Raw genomic sequence first — 21,370 nt, 5'->3', positions numbered from 1 at the left:
CAAAATAATGCAAGGTATTATAAGTATGTTAAGCACATGAATAATTCATAATTGTAGATATTCAGAAAAGTCATGAGAAATGAACTTGAAAATTATAGCCCATTAACCTAACACCTATGGTGGAACAAATAGAGGAACACATTATACAGGCCAGTATCAATTATTTAGATCAGAGTTGACAGAGATTTAGGTCACAGATTTAGAAAGGGCTTTGTCTCACAAATCCCCTGGAATGCATCGAGAGGGTAATTATTACTAGGAAAGATTATAAAAAAACACACAGCAAGTTCTAGACATTTGAAATTAAAAATAGAAAATTCCACAAACACTAAAATGCAATAGAGATTATTTATGCCAACAGGAGACATTTTGAAAATTAAAACTCAAAGCAAGGTAGCTAAGAGAAATCTTTCTCCTAAATAATGGTAGACTTATGGATTCTTCTTCTTGGACTGTCCATTGGAATTGAGGATCTCATTTCCACTCTGGTTTTGTGGGTTATGAGGTGGCTAATGAGACCAGTGTGAACAGCAGACACTTCCATGGAGAGGCAGGTAGTGGCTGACATTATGTCTGAGTGATTCGCTCTTTCCATCCCTTATGTAGAGTTTCTGTGCACTGCTGATATATGAATTCATTACTTAGTATGTTCCCCACATACTCCTTCTCCACAATGCGAGTTCAATGTCCAGAGAGTTACAGGAATTGGTCAAATTGCATTAAACTCCCAATAAATGCAGGGAGATTTTCTTTTAAAAAATTGATATATATCTATTTGAAACGGAGACCAAATATTCGTCAAAAATTTAGAATCAAATTTATCATTGCTGATTTATATGATATGAAATTCATCATTTTGAACAAAGATTATAATTGATCTCAGAGCATCGATCAATACTTGGCTCTGTGGCCAATACTCTGGCCATACAGAGACTTAATTGAGAGAGGGACAGGAGTGGATGCTTAATGTTCCAGCAGTTCAATGTTTTAGAAAGGATAGAAAAGGAGGTAAAAGGAGGTAAAAGGAGTGGGGAGGGGGAAGTTACAGCCTCAGAAACAATATCTACACTCAGAGGGGACATAATGGAGGGCTCATCCACTGAGTTCATATGGGTAGAATTAAAAAATAAGAAAGGTACAATCACTGTGATAGAATTAAACAACAGACCCTTCAATTGCTTCTGGGCATTGAAGAAAGAATATGCAAGCAGATTAAGGAAATGTGGGAAATCAACAAGGTTGTTGTCGTGAGCAGCTTCCTTAATATAGACTCATTAGTGCAAGAGCTTTAGAGTTAGTTAGGGACATCCAGTAGAGTTTCTCAAATCAATATGGTAGATAGTCCAACAAGAGGAGGAGCCATTCTGGATCTCAAGTTCGCAATCAGCTTGGCCAGGAGATGAAGGGGAAATCGCAGTTCCAGTGGCAGGAGCAGTTAGAGAATGGTGATCACAACTCAAGTTTTAAGATAGCTATAGATAAGGACAAGTTGGGACCTTGTGGGAGAGTATTAAATTGGAATAGGGTAAATTACAAGAGCATTAGGCAGGAACTAGGGAAAGTGGATTAGGAATAGCTGTTTTTGGACAAGTCCAGATCTGACATGTGGAGGGTGTTTACAAAGAAACATAGAAACATAGAAAATAGGTGCAGGAGTAGGCCATTAGATACCAACTGCACAGTGTATTGGAAAGGTATGTTTCAGTAGGAGGATAGGACAAAGTTGGCAAAGTAAGGGATCAGAAAAGGTGGTGAATTTAGTCAAAAAGGCAAAGTAAATGTATGTAAGGTTTAGGAAACTAAAATCAAACAGGGCCTTTGAGGATCATAAAGAAGCCAGATTTTAAAAATTCTAGAAAGAAATTAGGAAAGTCAGGTGGGGTCATGAAAAAGTCATTGACACGTAGGATTAAGGAGAATTTCAAGGCCTTCTTAACATATAGCAGAGCCTGAGGGGAGATTTGATAAGAGCTGTATAACATTATGAGAGGCAGCTACTATCTTTTACCTAGGGTTGAAATATCTGCAAACTGTAATACCAAAAGCTATTGGAGTCTAGTAAGTACAGGGAAGGGGCTGGGTGTATGTAGATTAAATCGAAATTGAATTGTTAAGTCATTGCATTTAGTTGCTAGAAATTTCATTGAGTAAAATCCTAAAACAAATTTATTACTTTTGTAGTGAGTACTAGCTTGATCATCAGTCTTTGTTCTGTACTTTCCTATATCACTATGAGAAAAACCACAACTAACCAACAGCTGCAATGGAACTGATGAACTGATTTATTAACAGGTGTCATCATTATCATCTGGATAACAGATTATCCACTCCAGAGTGAGCCAATATTACATTTGTCTATACTTAACACTATTATTTTTCTAGTGACAATGTTGTATATAGTGTTTGACAACTAGAAGCCAAAACTGGAACTTAAATCTCAATACACCACACTCAACAATGCTTGTTTATATTGGGTTTTAAACTTAGCACCACTCATCTCCTCTTCAAGGCCTTTCAATACTCCATTCCACAAATAAAATATCATACAGTTTACTTGTAGGGATGTGGCTTTGTATCAGACATATAACTACTTCAGATTACTTCAGATTTTGATTTTCCTTCCCCCCGCCCCCCCCCCACACATCCAGCAATGCCTTTTTGCCTTTTCTCAATTTGACATTTCCTCTGAGAAATATGGAAAATAAAATCCACATCTTACCATTATGTACCCAAATGGGTTAGGACACAAGGGGGAGAAAAGCACTATAGGCACCATCAAACATGTTTCAGTCCAAATACCTTAAGTAAATAACACCATATTCCTCTGTGTTTAATACTTCATTTATGTTCAACTGACATATTTATGCTACAACACTTCACATTTTCAATGATTTCATCCTGCTTCAGAGCAGCTCAGACTCTCTCATGTTTTCTGACATATGGACCACTTTTCAACACAACTGCAAAGGTTGAATTTGATCGCTGAAGTTTTTGCAATTTATTTGTTGATCATAATCAGGTTCTTTGGGAAAGAATTCCATGCATTCATTACTCAGGACTTGGAGAACTGAGCTCTGACTTCTTTCCTGAATGATCAAACTCTTTACGTGCCTCACCCTAAACATCCCAGCCAGCATTAAAAAGCAATATTTTAAAGATCATGAATTTTCTACAGCAGCAGTCAGGTTTAAAAATAGATAGAAATCCAAATGATAAGCTTTCTTTTGAAGTCTGCTTATATTTTTCAGACTTGTGATGTGCTAGGTGAACAGTCAAACAGAAGCAAGAGCTGTTTTTAAATAAAAGTAATTTTTTGATATGACAATTCTTGAGCATAAAATATATTTTCCTTGTTAGTTTGTGATAAGTTGCAGCCGTGCTTTGTTCTGGTTCAGAAACTCAAACTCGGTTGAATTCCAACTTTCTTTGAATGTCCCTGATAAAATTTTGAAATATGTTTGTCATCTTCTAGAAGGTGAAGTGAATGGAATGGGAATGGTTCCCTGGAGCCATATATACAATGTCTGTCGAACTCACATGTCAAATAATTTCAAAGTTCAAAGTAAATTTATTATCAAAGTACGTACTGCATATGTCACCTCCAAGAGGACCACAATCTTTAGGAGGCTTGTGTGACTCATAAAACCATTTAGGAGGCTTCTGTGCCTCAGTCACCCTGACAGCAATGTTGGCTGAAGTCAGGGCTTTGTGCTTTGGCTCTTGGTAGGGTCACACATGCCAAACAGGTCAAAGGGTTGAAGCCAGACAAAAAGTGGTCCACCGGTCCTCCAGGTTCAGGGGTTCAGCTCAGGACTAACAACCCTGACTGGTCAAACAAAATAGTTACAGAATCAGCAACAAAGAATCCTTCTACACCTGGGTGTATTCCTGAGCCTCCACCCAGGACTTGCATGACTGACAGTAAATTGAGAGGAAACTGCTGACACAATGAAGAAAGTCATTAACGCTGCCAGAGATGGAAGACCTTCATTGCTGCCCTAAATGCCAGTGGCGTAACACGCGAAAGGAAAGACATATGTCACCAAATACAACTCCAAGATTCATTTTCTTGTGGGCATACACAACAAATCTATAGAATAATAACTATAACAGGATCAATGGAAGGTCAGCCGGAATGCAAAAGACAAAAAACTGTGCAAATGAAAATATAAATAAGTAACAATAGAAAATGAGAACATGAGTTAATGAGATAAAGAGCTCTTAAAGTGAGATCGTTGGTTTTAGGAACATTTCAAAGATGAAACAAGTGAATGAAGTTATCCCCTTCAATTCAAGAGCTTGGTGGTTGAGGGGGTAGTAACCATTCTTGAACTTGGTGGTGTGAGTCCTGAAGCTCTTGTTCCTTCTACCTGATGGCAGCAGCGAGAAGAGGGCATGATCTGGGTGGTGGGGATCTCTAATGATAGATGCAAACAACAGGAATTCTGCAGATGCTGGAAATTCAAGCAACACACATCAAAGTTGCTGGTGAACGCAGCAGGCCAGGCAGCATCTATAGGAAGAGGCGCAGTCGACGTTTCAGGCCGAGACCCTTCGTCAGGACTAACTGAAGGAAGAGGGCATCTAATGATAGATGTTGCTTTCCTACAACAGTGTTTCATGTAGATGTGCTCAATCATCTCTTAGTCCATGGAGAATCTCAACATTGCCCACTACTTCTGACTGGCCAAGAATGCAGATATAGTTTACTAGTTATTTGAGAACATCATATTTACCATAAACCACATTTCATTACTCCTTATGAGTTTATTATTCATGCAAGCAGAGCAATGATTAAAAGGACCAAGTAACGCAAAATGAATAGAATGTGAATTAAGAACATGAAACCTGATAGTTTTATTTTTAATGCATAACCCAAAATTGATATTCAGTTAAATGAGGAAAGGTGGTCTTAAGATGGAATAATATTTCTAGATAATGAAATATGTGATAACCCTCTTTTTTATTTAGTTTAGAATTATTTTCAAAGAATTAGACCCGAAGTGGATGAAATCACAGTAGAAAATGTTAATAAGACACAGGATCATTATTAAACATTTTGCTTAAACTCTTGTTCATTACAGAAGTTCTTGCTTTGAAAGTATTTTGTTACTGAGCATTTTATAATTATGTCCTGCAGAAACTCATTCCGAAGACAAAATGAAGTGAAAGATAATTCAATTCATTCCGGAGTCACAGAATCATACAGCATTGGAAAAGGCCATTTGATCCAACATTTAATTCGATCAGTAGGCACCATTCTATATCAATCCTCTCTCCCAGTCATTTGCCCATTCCCTTCCATGTAGGTCAGCACCACATTTCTGCAGATGCTAGAAATCCAGAGGAACACAGACAAAATGCTGGAGGAACTCGGCAGGTCAGCCAGTTTCTGTAGAACAGAATAAAGAGTCAACATTTTGGGGACAAGACCCTTCATCAGGACTGGAAAGAAAGGGGGAAGAAGCCAGAATAAGAAGGGGAGGGGAAGGGAAGGAGTACAAGCTGGCAGGTGATTGGTAAAGCAGAGGGAGGATGAATTGTGAAGGATGGAGCTGATAGGAGAGGAGAGTGGACCATGCATGAAAAGGAAGGAGGAGGGTCACCAGGGGGATGTGATAGGCCTCTTCTCTTCTCCTCACCTGCCTATCACACCATTCTCTCTTCATTAATTCCATCTATTGATTTTAGCCCATTTTTCCACCTGATCCAGATCCTGCTGCATAATGTCATTAGCCACCTTATACTTTCTTTTAACCCTTCTGATTTCCCTCCTAAAAGTATTCTCTTCCATTTCATATACTCCTCAAGTACTTCATTTGGTAGGTGAAGAGTGTAAATGACAGATGAACAAGTTTGGAGAGGCATTTATATACGTATGAAAGGTAATGGGGGAAGAGGATATGGGCATGATCCAGACAACAGGGATTAGCATAGATACACATCATTGACAGCATAGACAAGGTAGACAAAAAGGTTATATTTCTGTTCTGTATATTTCTATGATTCTGTGATTTAATGATTATGATAAAATTATCTATAATCTATTGCAGAATGTGCATCATCTTATACCTATGCCACCTTTAACTTTAGCAGTGGGACCAAATTATAGCTGATGGTTTACAAGTCTGAGTATCATTTTCCAATGGCTCAGGTGTCATACAAGTCATGAAAAACATTTTGTTTGTATGATGCCTTGACATAGAAACAAGCTGTGGGAGACATAAACCTCAAAATTGTAAGAAATCAAATTATCGTCACATGCCAAGCCACTTGTGGAATCACCCCCGATTCAATTTTAAAAAATTAAAGGCTTCACTGATTTCCCATACACATGGTAATGTAAAATATTAAGCTATAGAAGAACTCACACATTTTGGCAGTGCTATGGATTCAGTTCATTTTTGCGTCAATTGGATTCCTAGTAGAACACTACAGCAGATCCATGGCACCAAATTAGGAAGCAGGGGAGGAGAATGGAGAGGAGCAGATAAACCAAAAAGAAACAACCATGGCTCCCCAAGACAAATTGACATCCAAATCCCTGCTTGATGTTGCATGGGAGAAGTGACAGAGCCATCACAACATAAGGCATTAGTGCAGAATTAGGCCATTCAGACCATCAAATTTTTCAGGTAGCTTTAAAGCAGATGTTGATAAATTCTTGATTATCAAACACGTCAAAGGTTATGGGGAGAAGGCAGCAAGACAGCACCAAAGAACAACGTGACCAACAGCGACATCCTGCAGACAGTTCACAAAACTACAACTCTTACTTCTTCTTCTTCTTGCAAATTCTACCACAAAGCTGCATGCAATGAGGAGTTACATTTTGATTGTGTGTTTTTGGGCCGATTGAGCAATCTGGTGCATTGTTGTCTCCAAAGGAGATCAGTGAGGCTTGGAGCAGAATGTGCGGCCTGGAGATGGGGGCGCAAGCCCATGATCGACTCCATTACTTCTCTGAGGTGTCAAGCAAGGTTGAAGTTGACAAGGGCAAACTATATCATGTTTAAATTTAGAAAAAATCGAAGTGTCATTTTTGTTCCTTCGGTTAAATTTGAAGAGACTTGGAAGCCATTTATTCAACATTTTCATATGATGTAGCTTGACCTTTTCCGAATCCTTTTGATTAACTTAGAATATGTGAATAGAGGAGCGGAGTTGATGACATAAATGAATGTATTCGAGCTAATATATTGGTTCAGCCTTGTTTTGTTCTGTTGCTTTTTTTTTGAGTTTAGTCATTAGTTCTTTTTTTTTAGTTTTTTTTCTGTTTTTTGGGAGTTTCTTTTTCCAATATCCTTTTCTTTTTATTTATTTTTTCTCCGTGATTAACTGCATCAAGAGTTTGGAAGTCCATTACACTTGTACTATTTGTAGTCCTTTTTTGTATATGTTTATTAACAATAAGATAATTCCAATCTCTTTGTATCACGATTGTTATTATGTTTATGAACTTGAAAATTAATAAAAGGATTAAAAAAGAAAGACAAGGGCAAGAGGGTAGGACAAGTGAGCGTTCAGCGCTGTCTGCCTGCATTTGACCAGTCATCCTCTCCCTCTCGTTAGCTGCTGTCGGAGGGAAGTTCTGGCAGCTTAGGATGCACGCTGCAAGGATTGATCAGCGAGGCTGTGGACTGGACTTTGGCGATTTTGAGGTTCATGGTGCATATACTTATGGACTCCTGGTTTGATGTTTGATATCCTATGTGTTTTTCACTCACTTCTTGCCATTTGCGCAATTTGTTTCTTTTCGCGTGTTGAATGTTTGATGTTTTATTGAGTGGGTTCCATGGTGTTTCTTTATTTCATGGCTCCCTGTGGAATGAGTTAAATTCTGTATACATACTTTGATAATAAATGTACTTTGAAATTTTGAACCTGCTTTGCCATTCCATCATGTCTGCAGCACAGTGGTTAGCGCGAGGCTATTACAGCTTGGGGTGTTTCGGAGTTCAGAGTTCAATTCCAACACTGCTCTGTAAGAAGTCTCTATACATCCTCCCTGTGCAATGCATGGGTTTTCTCCAGCTCCCCCCATTTCTGACTACAGTCCAAAGACATATTGGATAGGTTAATTGGACTTCGTTAATTGTCCCATGATTAGGTTATAGTTAATTGGGTTCGTCAGGGGTTGATGGGTGACACAAAGGGCAGGAAAAGCCTGTACAAAACCATATAGGTAAATAAATAAAATTATTTTCTCTCAAAACCCCATTCTGCAATCTTCTCCTCATAACCTCTGACATCCTTAATAATCAAGAAACTACCAACATTAGCTTTAAATATACCCAGTGAATTAGCCTCTACAGCCATCTGTGGTGATGAATTCTGCAGATTCCATAAGACCACAAGACCATAAGACATAGGAGCAGAATTAGGTTATTTGGCCCATCGAGTCTGCTTCATAATTCAATCATGGCTGATTCTTTTTCCCCCTCCTCAACCCCATTCCTCAGTCTTCTCACTGTAATCTTTAATGCCATGTCCAATCAAGAACCTATCAATCTCTGCCTTAAATACACCCAACGACATGGCCTCCACAGATACATGTGGTAACAGATCCCACAAATTCACCAATGTCTGATGAAAGAAATTTATCCGCATCTCTGTTTTAAATGGACGCCCCTCTATCCTGAGGCTGTGTCCACTTGTCCTAGACTTTCCCACCATGGGAAACATTCTTTCCGCATCTAATTTATCTAGGCCTTTCAACATTCAAAAGGTTTCAATGAGATCCCCCTTCATCTTTCTAAATCCCAGCGAGTACAGAGCCATCAAATGTTCCTCATCTGATAATCCTTTCATTCCAGGAATTATCCTTGTGAACCGCCTCTGGACCCTCTCCAAAGCAAGCACATCTTTTCTGAGATGAGGAGACCAAAGCTGGTCAAAATACTCAAGGTGAGGCCTCACTAGTGCCTTAAAAAGCCTCAGCATCACATCCCTGCCCTTGTATTCCAGTCCTCTTGAAATGAATACTAATGTTGCATTTGCGTTCCTCACCACCGACTCAACCTGCAAGTTAACCCTTACGGTGTTCTGCTGAAGGATTCCAAAGTCTACTTGCATCTGATTTTTGGATTTCCTCTTCGTTTATTAAATAGAATGCACATTTATTTCTCATACCAAAGTGCACGACCATGCATTTTCCAGCATTATATTTCATTTGCCAATTTCTTGCCCATTCTCCAATACTGTCTACGACCTTCTGCAGCCTACCTGTTTTCTCAACACCACCTGCCCCTCCACCAATCTTTGTATCATAAAACCATAAGATATAGGAGCAGAAGTAGGCCATTCGGTCCATCGAGTCTGTTCTGCCATTCAATCATGGGCTGATCCACTTCTTCCAGTCATCCCCACTCCCCTGCTTTCACCCCATACCCTTTGATGCCCTGACTAACCAAGAACCTATCTATCTCTGCCTTAAATACACCCAATGACTTGACCTCCACAGCTGCTCAAGGCAACAAATTCTACAGATTTACCACGCTCCGACTAAAGTAATTTCTCCGCATCTCAGTTCTAAATGGACGTCCTTCAATCCTGAAGTTGTGTTCTCTTGTCCTAGAATCCTCTACCATGGGAAATAACTTTGCCATATCTAATCTGTTCAGGCCTTGGTAACAAAGCTATCTATTCCATCATTTAAATCATTGATATACAACATAAAATAAGCAGTCCCAACACCAACCCTTGTGGAACACCATTAGTCATTGGCAGCCAACCAGACAAGGATCATTTTATTCCCACTCATTTCCCCCTACCAATCAACCAATGCTCTAACCATGCCAGTAATTTTCCTGTAATACCATGGATTCTTAACTTGGTAAGCAGCATCATGCGTGGCATCTTTCAAATGCCTTCTGAAAGTCCAATGGGTTCATCAGGTGAGATTATCCCTTAAGGAAACCGTACTGACTTCGTACTATCTTGACCTGTGAAACTAAGTACTCCATAACTTCATCCTTAACAATTGATTCCAACGTCTTCCAAATCACTGAGGTCAGGCTAACTGGTCTATAATCTCCTTTCTGCTGCCATCCTCCTTTCTTAAAGAGTAGAATAACATTTGCAATTTTCCAGACCTCTGGCACCATGCCAGAGCCCAATGATTTTTGAAAGATCATTGCTATTGCCTCCACAATCTCGACAACTACCTCTTTCAGAACCCTAGGGTGGAATTCATCTTTAGCCTTGTTGTACCATGTTGTACCTTTAGCCTTTCAGCTTCTTGAGCATCTTCTCCCTTGTAATAGTAACTGAACCCACTTCTCTTCCTTCACACACTACAACATCTGGCACCGCACTCACCGCACATTGGCTAAAGAGGTTCCTCCTTGTCCTTCTAAAAGGATGTCCCTCTATTCTGAGGCTATGCCCTCTGGTCCTAGACTCCCTCACTGCAGGAAACATCCTCTCTACATCCACTCCTTCCAGGCTATCATCCAATCTTTCTGAGCTTTACAATATTCAATTGGTTTCATTGAGATCCACCACCTCCCACCCCCTCCCCACCAGTCTTCTAAACTCCAATAAGTACAGGCCCAGAGACATCAAACTGTCCTCATACGTTAACCCTATCATTCCCTGGATCATTTTCATGAACCTCCTGTGCACTCTTTCCAAGGCCAGCACATTCTTTCTTCGATAACAGGCCCAAAGCTTTTCACAATATTCCAAGTGCCCTCCCCACCACTGGGCACATCCGTGTGAGGCATTGTCACTGGAAAGCAGCATCCCTCCAGGCCATGCTCTCTTCTCACTGCTGCTATCAGGAAGAGGGTACAGCAGCCACAGGATCCACACCACCACGTTCAGGAATAGTTATTACAAGCTTTGAACCACAGCAGATAACTTAGCTTAACTTCACTCACTCATCACTGAACTGTTCCACAATCTATGGGCTCATTTTCAATGGCTCGTCACTTCATGTTCTTGATATTTATTACTTGTTTATATATTATTATTTATTCCATTTTGTATTTGCCACATTTTGTTGTTGTTTGCACACTGGCTGCTGTCTGTCCTGTTGGCTGTGGTCTTTTATTGATTCTATTGTGTTCCCCGTATATACCGTGATTGCCTGCAAGAAAGTGAATCTCGGAGTTGTATATGGTGACACATTCCTTTTGAACTTTTTAATGTGGCCTGATCATTACTTTTAAAGCTGTACCATTACATTCTTGCTTTTATATTCTCGTCCTCTCGAAATTAATGTTAATTCTTTATATATTTATTCCTTCTACCAAAGTGCATGACCATACACTTCCCTGCACAGTATTTCATCTGCCACTTCTTTGCCCAGTCTCCTAATTTGTAAGTCCTGCAGTCTCCCTGCTTTCTCAACACTACCTGCCCCTACATCTACCACTGTATCATCCGCGAATTTGGATGCATCTTTCCATCATACAAATTATTGACATATAATGTGAAATCAAGTAGTCCCAACACCTTCCCCTGTGGAACACCACTCGCCACCATCCACCAACCAGTAAAGCCCATTTCATTCCCCCCCGCCAATCAGAGTAAATCTGCTATCCCTCGGGTTGGAAGCCAGGTTACAACATGTAATACCATGGGCTCCTATCTTGTTAAGCAGCCTCATCTGCAACACCTTGTCAAAGGCCTTCTGAAAATCGAAGTAAACATCATTCACTTACTCTCCTTTGTCCATCCTGCCTGTTATTTCCACGAAGCGTTCCAACAGGGAAAATTTCCAGATCAGCCTACCCTGCAGGATCTCGTCAAAGGCCTTGCTACAAGTCCAAATAGACAACATCCACACCCTTCCCCTCATCTACTCTTTTTGGTTTCCTCTTCAAAGTGCTCTTAACAGATTCAACAAAACATGTCTTCTCATTCACAAAGCCAAGCTGACTCCTTTTAGTCAGACTTGGTCTATCTGATAGATCCAGTCCCGCATAATTCCCCCCATTACCTTCCCCACCACTGATATCAGGGTAACTAGCCTGCAACTTCCTGCCTTTTGATTCTTACTCTTCTGAAGTAACAGAATGACTGGGAGTAGCCACCTCCCAGTCTTCAGGAACTTCATCGGTAGCTAACGATGAAAGTTCAAAGTTCAAAGTAAATTCACTATCAAAGTGCTTACATGTCACTATATACTACCTTGAGAATCATTTTCTTGGTGGCATGTACCAGAAAATGAAATTCAATAGAAGTTATGAAAAACTATAATTAACAAAGACTGGCAAACAATATGCAAAAGACAAATTGTACAAATAATTTAAAAAAGTAAATAAATAATATGAAGAACATGAACAGTAGAGTACATAAGACCATAAGACATGGGAGCAGAAATAGGGTATTCAACCCATCGAGTCTGCTCTGCCATTGTATCTCATCATCAAGTCTGATCCCAGATCCCACACAACCCCATGCACCTGCCTTCACACCATATCCTTTGATGCCCTGACCAATCAGGAAAACTATCAACTTCCACTTTAAATATACCCACAGACTTGGACTCTACTGCAGTCTGTGGCAGAGCATTCCACTGATTCACTACTCTCTGGCTAAAAAAAAGTCCGCCTTACCTCTGTTCTAAAAGGTCACCCCTCAATTTTGAGGTTGTGCCCTACAGCTCTGGTACCCCATCACAGGAAACATCCTCTCCACATCCACCCTATCTGGTCCTTTCAACAGTCGGTAAGTTTCAATGAGATCCCCCTCACATTCTTCTAAATTCAAGTGAGTACAGGCCCAAAGCTGCCAGATGTTCCTCATTTTTAACCCCTTCATTCCCGGAACCATCCTCGTGAACCTCCTCTGGTCTCTTGTAAAGGCAATTGGACCTTTGGCACTTTACAGTTCTTGAAACTGAGACTAAGGGCTGTGAAGTCAGTTCATTGTTGAGTTAAGTTACCCATACTGGTTCAGGAGACCAGTCATTGAAGGATAATAATTGTTCCTGAGCCTGGAGATGTGAGACCTATGGCTCCTGCATTTCCTGCCCAAGATGAAGCAAATATCTCCACAGCTTCCTCTCTGGCATCCCACAAAGTTCAAGAGTGAACTCAATCAGGCCCTGGGGAGGCTTTGTAATAATTTTTAAATTTCTCACAAAGGGACTATTAATATTTTAGGTTTGCTTGAATTACTTTAGAAAATAATTGAAAACATTTAAGCACACTAAAATACGAATATATTAATGTAAGCATTAAAATAGAACAAGAGAAATATAAATCACCTGTGAACCTGCGGAGTCATCTATTGTGTCCAGTGCCTCTGATGCAGCCTCCTCTAAACTGGTAAGACCCAACATAAATCAGGGAACTGCTTTGTCAAGCACCTCCCCTCCACCTGCCAAAAGAGGAGCTTCACAGTGGCCAAACATTTTACTTCCCACTCCCATTCCTATTCTGACATGTCGGTCCATAACCTCCTCTTGTGCCAAGATGAGGTTACCCTCAGGGTGGAGGAAGAACAACTTATATTCCCGCTGGGTAACCTCCAACCTGATGGCATGAATATCGATTTCTCATTTCAGTAAAAAAAATCCCCCCCTCCCCTTTTCCTCTATTCCCACTTTGGCTTTTTACCTCTTCTCACCTGCCTATCACTTCCCCCGCATCCCCTCTTCATTCCCTTCCTCCTATGGTCCACTATCTTCACCAATCATATTCCTTCTTCTCCTGCCCTTTACCTTTCCCTCCCACCTGGTTTCCCCTATCACCTTCTAACTAGCCTCCTTCTCCTCCCCCCACCTTTTTATTCCAGCATCTTCTGCCTGCCTTTTCAGTCCTGAAGATGGGTCTCAGCCCAAAACATCGACTCTTAGCTTATGAAGACATGCAGTCCTCTTTTATTGTCATTTAGGAATGCATGCATTAAGAAATGATACAATATTTCCTCCGGTGTGATATCACAAAACACAGGACAGACCAAGACTGAAAAAAAAACTAACAAAATCACATCATTATAACATATAGTTACAACAGTGCAACAATACCATAACTTGATGAAGAAGTCCATGAGCACAGTAAAAGTTCGAAGTCACTCAAATGTCCCACATCTCACGCAGACGGAGAGAAAGAAGAAAAACTCTCCCTGCCATACCCGACCACAGTCCAACTCTGAGTCATCCGAAAACTTCGAGCTCTGATCAGCTCTCCGACACCGAGTACTGAGCGCCATCACTATCCGAACAATTCAACCTCTTTCTCGGTCCCCAACAGCAGGCAAAGCCGGGGATTTTGAGGCCTACCCTCCGAAAGATTCTCGACCACACAGTAACGACAGCAGTGAAGGAGCGTTTCAGAAATTTTTCCAGATGTTCCACTGTGCTTTCACGTCCATCTTCACCAAATCAGAATTGTCCACGGCCCCTATTTAACAGATACAATATAATTTTTCATCGGAGGGCTGCGCACGCACGGTGCACAGCTTCTCTTCTCCTCCCACCTTTATTCATTTCTATAGATGCTGCCTGTCTTGCTGAGTTCCTCCAGCACATTGTATGTGTTGCACTGGATTTCAGGCATCTGCAAACTTTCTCCTGTTTAAAATACAAGTAATTGAACATGCTATTTTCTTTCAGGTCTCATCGGGAATTACAACTCTAAAGCTTTGGATTTCCATTCTTACACTGGGTCTGGCTGTAAAGTTCTAGGAAATCTCACAACATTCGAGCTTTGTCATGGGAATCCTCATGAAGTCTGGCAATGGTGCAGAATGAGAGATGCACAATGCATCAGTCCAGGATATACTTGTCCACAAGTGGCCGAACCCTGGCAGCTTCCTTTGGAGTTTTTCCAGCAGTCAGCTTGATTCACTCCAGAGAATTCAAGTTAGTTTGGTTAAAACATTAGAATAGTCATTCAAAGTGGACGATCCCTTGCATTTTGATGACGTTGATAGAGGGAAACAGGATTATAATTTATTTTTCAATTGTTTTGCACTATACAAAGCCAGTTTAACTACTCTCAGGGCCCCAATCTGGTGAATGCATTCATGAATTCCTCCATTAATTCAACAACCCTTCTCCACCCTCAATCTTATGAAATCCATAAAACACAATTGCACAGTAAAATGCAAAAGACACCCGTAAAATGTTTGCATACTGCACTCAGAAAAAAAATCACAGAATCCCACACTGAAATAAAAATGGTTTGCCAGCTGTATGCAATTTTTCTGTGCCTATAATGCGTTTTACAGGGGGCCCCATGTGGTCCAGTCCCTGTGGGCTGGTGAATTATCATCCTCACACTAGTTGTAAACTGAATGAAAAATAGATAGATATTTGAAGAAAGATTGTATGACAGTGTCAAGCTTTTTAAAGAAGGCTTTCTGAAACATATATATAAAAGAAGTTCAGAAAGTAACAAAGAATCCAAAAAAGATTCTCATTCCTAGGGAAGACTACTGTGAACATTTCCTGTTGGATAGGGTCTCCTGGCACACAGGACCTCTCTCCTGCTGTGTAAGCTATTGATCAAGTGTTGCATGTTTCCTTGACTGAATGTTGGAGCTGTATCAATTTCTCCTGCGGCTTCTATTTTCCTAATGGCAGCCACGGTACGTGCTACAGCCACAAGGCTGCCGTGGGTCATGTGCCTTTAAGGGCCAGCTCCCTTCACTGACTGTGGCACTGCAGTATCAGGAGCTGTGCTGAATGATGTCCATAATGAATTATGCCAGCTCTGTTTCAGCATTTATTTCTGTAGACAAACCACCCTAATGCTGCTTCATACTGGATTTTAGGCCAAGTTATTTTTTGTGGTAAACCAATGTGATATTCACTTTGAAAGGAAAACATGTTTAAGCAGAGCAAGGGTGCCATCCATTTGCTATGTAAATGCACTTGCCTAAGGAAGTCACTGACTGATTCCTGGGACAGTGGCAACTGTGCAAAGAGATTAAGTAGATTTGACATTATTTTCTAAATCTTGGCAATATACAATTTCTTTGAAACAGATTAAATTCTTGAAAAAGTTTGACAAGGTAGATGCAGGGAGGAGTCTTTCTCTTGGCTGGGGAGACTAGAAGAAGTAGTCGTGGCTGAGTAATGAGTGAACAGACATTTCTTAACGTGAGATGTTATGAGACTTTGTAATTTTTGGCATCAAAAAGGATTGTGGATGTTCAGATGCCGAGCCCACTTAAAATATAGGAGTTAGTTTCTTGAATACTAATGGAATTTTACAACATGGCAATAGTATTGGAATAAAAGATCAGTGATATTATTAAGGAATGGTTGAGTTGAAATCCTTGTTGAGTAGATAATAATGCATCATTGAGGATACCAGAAACATTAACAATTCCTTTCCTCCTGCCAATGCTGCTTGACGTGCTGGGATACTCCAGCAGTTTGTTGCAAGAGGTGAACTACAATGGGTAAGATATTATGTCTTTCTCCAGAGAGTTTTATCATACTCATCAGTAGCATAGATGAAAGAATAGAGAGCTCTTTATCCATTGTCAGGATAGCACTGGAAGTACAGTTGCTGAGATATGTGGAAATAGTAGATATACAAATTAATGAGGTGCTCAAAACTTCTGCCAAATGGAAACCTTTGTGGAGAGATGTGAGAACATCCAGTTTAGAATACAAACAACATTAAAAAATAGAAAAATGAATATGCTGATTTGTCTCACGCCGGCATCTGTTATTCAATAAGATCTTAGCTAATCCAATCTGCCTTGATCTTAATCAAACAAAGAAAAAGAAAAATGTGACGGAATTAACTCGGTAAATATACTCCTTACACACGCTCATTTACACAAGCACAAACGTTGCCTTGTCACTTTGCTGTCGTTGTACTGAGTGTACACACTTCATTGTCTTCCTCGGTATATTCTCATAATGAGTCCTAAACAGCGTTGATGCGCTCAGTTTGCCTTTGCAGTGCCTTTCCTGCTGTACTCAGTGGAATATTTCATTCCTTTAAAATGGGAATGTGTATATGAGTATAAATTTATTGTATGCTGTATTTAAGGTAGATATTTTGGCTTTCTTTGTAATATGATTGCAACTACATTGCGGGATGCATCGTTTTCTAATTCATGTGCAGTCTTAAGTTAACTTTGTTGGTAATTAAAGGTGGTCTGTCCTGGTGGCAAATAAAAAGGAGGGCATTGCCCTCAGTGAGAGAGAAATCAGGGCTGCCAGGAATTCACAGTGGACAAAGTATGGAGCTTCATTGTGTCTTTTGCTAGATATCATTTTGAAAATAATGACAGTTTTCTTTTCATTATTTTTGCTAATTTTTGTAGGTTTGATTTTTAATGCACCTAATAAACACACCTGCACTAAAGTGCGAAGTTACTCCAGTCATTTTTCCTCTGGCAATAACCCACATATCTAACAACTATCAGAATTATTTTTCTTAAAGGTAACATCCAATACATTGAAAAATACACATTTTAACAAGATGAGAAAACAGCAATGAAAAAATGTAAGCTTCTGATATTAGCTTTGTTAGCTAAATTAGCATATTAGCTAAATTTAGCTTCACGAAGATCTAAGTGTCAAACATTTCTATTTTATTAGGTCATTGAAGATTCAATAAATCGGTTAAAGGGCTGATTCCAATCATTTGAAGAACTAGTTTTAGTAGGTATACTGCATGTCATAATTAAAATTACATAATAAAATATTAATCAAGTTTAAAATTTTAATATATTGCTGAATTATATATCTACCGATTCTTGGAAAAGAGCAAATGTTCATCATTTTTTAAAAATAAAATAAACAATAATTCAGAAATAGAGTGCACCTTAATTGTGTAGAAATGGTTATTACATCAATGCACATAACCTAATGGAATTGGGTTGGAGTGAGACCAAGACAGGAAAGTAAATTATTTAAAAGGAAAATGAATTGTCGTTTACCAGCAATTTATCATAAACCCTTTGCTATTGGGTTTCAGTAGGTGATGAATGGTGAACAGTTAACTAATTTTATATTCGGTTGCTATTGCTATTTTATTTTCTTGATGTTTGCTGTAAGCAAAACTATTCAGCAAAGTTTTATGTGCATTATTGTCTTTAGTTGCCTCAAAGAAAAATTTAAGGGCTCGTTGGATGTCTGTTATGATCTTGGGTCTGGTTATCATAGCTGCATATGCAACAGTTATGGGTTTGTTACAAAAACATCAGCATTCTCTTTTGACATTCCTCCCAGCATGCCATCCTTGTTTTATTTCAACACTTCTTTACAACGTGTCTCATGTTCCACGAGTACATCTGCAATACCATCGTCCACCCTCCCAATCCCTTTCTTTCCTTTTACCCTTTCAGCGTTTGTACAACTAATGTGGGTCAATTCTGCAAATATCACTTGTGTTAATTGGTATCCCAAACCGCTACATCATTTATGTGAAGACTTCTGGTGAACTTTGAAAAATTAATGCCTTTAATTTTGGTAAATGGCAACAGCAGCAAAGCTCTGTAAATTGCACTTTAATGAGATTTTGCTACAGGGGATAATCTGCTACTGACAGGGAAACATCTTGAAAACATCTGTAGACCTATAATTTCACTCCAAAAATTAGATCCCTCCACATGACTCTTCACACAAATCAGAAGGGAAAAAAAAAAGAGGGAGAAAGAAAGTTTAGGTACCAAGTACCGATACAACCTACTCCAAGTGATGGCTGAAATAAGTTTTCTAATACTGTTGCAAAAGCAAATCGATTTATTTAATAAATTAATGTTTGGTTTCATTTAATTACTAGAGAATAATGCTTTGTATTTTGCTGTATATTCTTTATATAATGAACTGAGCAGCACTTTGTATGAAATTCCAGGGAAGGAAATGCCTCAATAACAAAAGTCTATAGGGGTAAAATAAAAGCCATTATTGTTAAAAGTTTGCTGTCAGACCAAGTATGCAAGTAATGCAATCATTAATATAAACCGTTTCATTAATTCCTGCACACAAACTAATATTTTCTTTTGTCTAGGCATGAGTTTGCAGATCTGACTGTTAATAAAGTACACTGGAATTGCATGCCGTAGAAAACCTCGCAGAAAAATGGGAACATCAATTTTGAAGCATAACAATAAAAAAAAACTGCCGACCATTCAGAACACCAGGTCAGTTTCAGCTGAATCAGGCTGTGTGCCATGGGCCTAAAGTAGGCTTAAATTGCTCTGAGTATGACATCACTAAAGAATCAATTTACCAGTCCAATCTGTGTACGTACATGCATTTTTAAATATCATTATGCCTAAACTTCACCAAATCCACTGTGATTTGGAACAGGTTTTAGATCCCTTGGTCATTTATAACTGACAAATTTTAAATCTGTTCAGTTTTAAAACTCAGTTTGTCGCACGTCATTAAAATACATTATAGCTTAGAAGTTTTTAAATGCAAGTTTTAAGCAATCAATGAACACAAACTGAGATAAAGTGCTTAATAATTATACTCCACCCTCATTATAACAGAACGCTTGGGAGCCAGGCTTTTTTTGCATGTTATAACAAGGAGTATACTATGGTGAATATGGTTATAATGAATATTCCTGTGTGTTTAATGCTGAAATTGGGAACTGGGAGTTGATTAAGGATCTCGATTGCACTCCGTGCTTTAATCAGCCCTTAGCCCCAACTCCAACATTAAAAAGATGCTGGAGCATTCATTACATCCATTAATAGATGGAATAATTTGGGGCTTTCTTCTTGGAATAAGGCAAACCTATTAACAGCTCACTTTGTGATCCTTCATACTTGTTTTAAGATACAAACCTTTGCCAGGCACTTACATCTGTTCTCTTAAAACAATCAAATTATTCTTTTTTGGCAATCTATTTAAAAATGTTCCATATAATAACCAAAATGCTATGGGGTGTTTTTATTGCATGCGAACAGATGATGAAAACATTATAAAACATCGTCCATTGTTTGCTTTGGTTGCACAGAATGTCTAATTTAATTAGTAATGAATTATTTTTCACATAATTGAATCTAGGCTTCCTGAGTGTTAGGGGTATCTAGATGATGATTTTCACTACAATGATATTGAGGGAATAACAGGACTCAAAGCTCTTTCTTACATACTCCTATTACTGACAGTTATACGTATGCGCCAGGCTGCAACATTTAATTTTCTCTCTAGGTATCTCTGTCTAGATCGATCTATGTCATTTGCTAAAAGGAATATTCCTTGGCCTGTTTCTAGCCAAGATTTTGATCACCTAACAAGGAACCTGCAGATTATTCAAACTTTTAAGATTTTTTTTAAACCAATGACCTTAAATCTAACTCTAAGCTGGAAATAGAGGTGAAGAGACAGCAGATGTAGTTTTATCCAGACAAGTGTGAAGTGCTGCTTTTTGGGAGGCCAAATGCAAGAGGGAAATACATATCAGAATCATTGGAGCATTGAAACACAGAGGAATCTTGGGGTGCAAGTCCATGGCTTTCTGAAAGAGGCAAAAAAGTAGAAAGTGTGGCATCTATCTCATTCTGTGGACTTTTGCTATAAAACGTATGTACCGTATACTCCATCAAATATGTTGTATCTATCTTCCATTTTACTGATGAAGGGCCTCGGCCTGCGCTGTTGACTGTTTATCCCAATCCAGAGAAGCTGCCTGACCTACTCAGCTTCTCAAGGACATTGTGTGTATTGCTCTAGATTTTCAGCAGCTGCAATACCTCGTGTTTGTGTTCTATTTTTATTTATTCAAGAAACGAACAAAGTAGTTAATACATTGTTAAGAATTCCATGCTGTCTTCCATTAATCGCTGCCGTAATACGCACAAAATGCTGGAGGAACTCAGCTGGTCAGGCACCATCTATGGAAGTTAATAAACAGTCGACGTTTCGGATCTAGACCCTTCTTCAGGAATTTTCCTTTAGATTTTTTTCCCCTTTTTTGCTTTTTCAAGTAACTGCTGGATGTGGGAAGGTCCTCCAATCTAAAGAAAGCCATATTTGCTCAATTGATGTTTGGAATAGTCAATGAAATAACTTGAAATAAGGCAAGTTAGAAACAAAAGCATCCTTTCAATATAAGGTTTGGAGGTGGTTTTGGAATTATTATTTATATCTCATTTAACTCTCTTGTAAGAGACACCTAATTAAGTATTATGAGCCAAAACACTAGCCACAGGTGGAGAACCATCTCACATCCAGCAGTTATTTGAAATACTAGCATCTTTGCTGCTTGAGGTTTTCTTTCTTCCACAGGGAAGATAAAGCATTTATTCGAATTTAGTACTTTAGTTGGTGGCAGTGTGGAGATATGTCTCTACCAAAGGAGGTGTAAGGCACTCCATCCCTCCACTGGCCTGCGGGTCACCCTTGGGCAAGGTGTGGAATCTGCTTAGCCTCAAATCAGGGTCACATGAACCCATGGGAGCAGGTGGTGGATGGCCGTATAAGCAGCTG

Source organism: Mobula hypostoma, chromosome 4, assembly GCF_963921235.1.
Source record: "Mobula hypostoma chromosome 4, sMobHyp1.1, whole genome shotgun sequence".
In the NCBI taxonomy this organism is placed as follows: Eukaryota; Metazoa; Chordata; class Chondrichthyes; order Myliobatiformes; family Myliobatidae; genus Mobula; species Mobula hypostoma.
The sequence above is the reverse complement of the archived record's forward strand: the minus strand, read 5'-3'. Positions refer to the sequence as shown.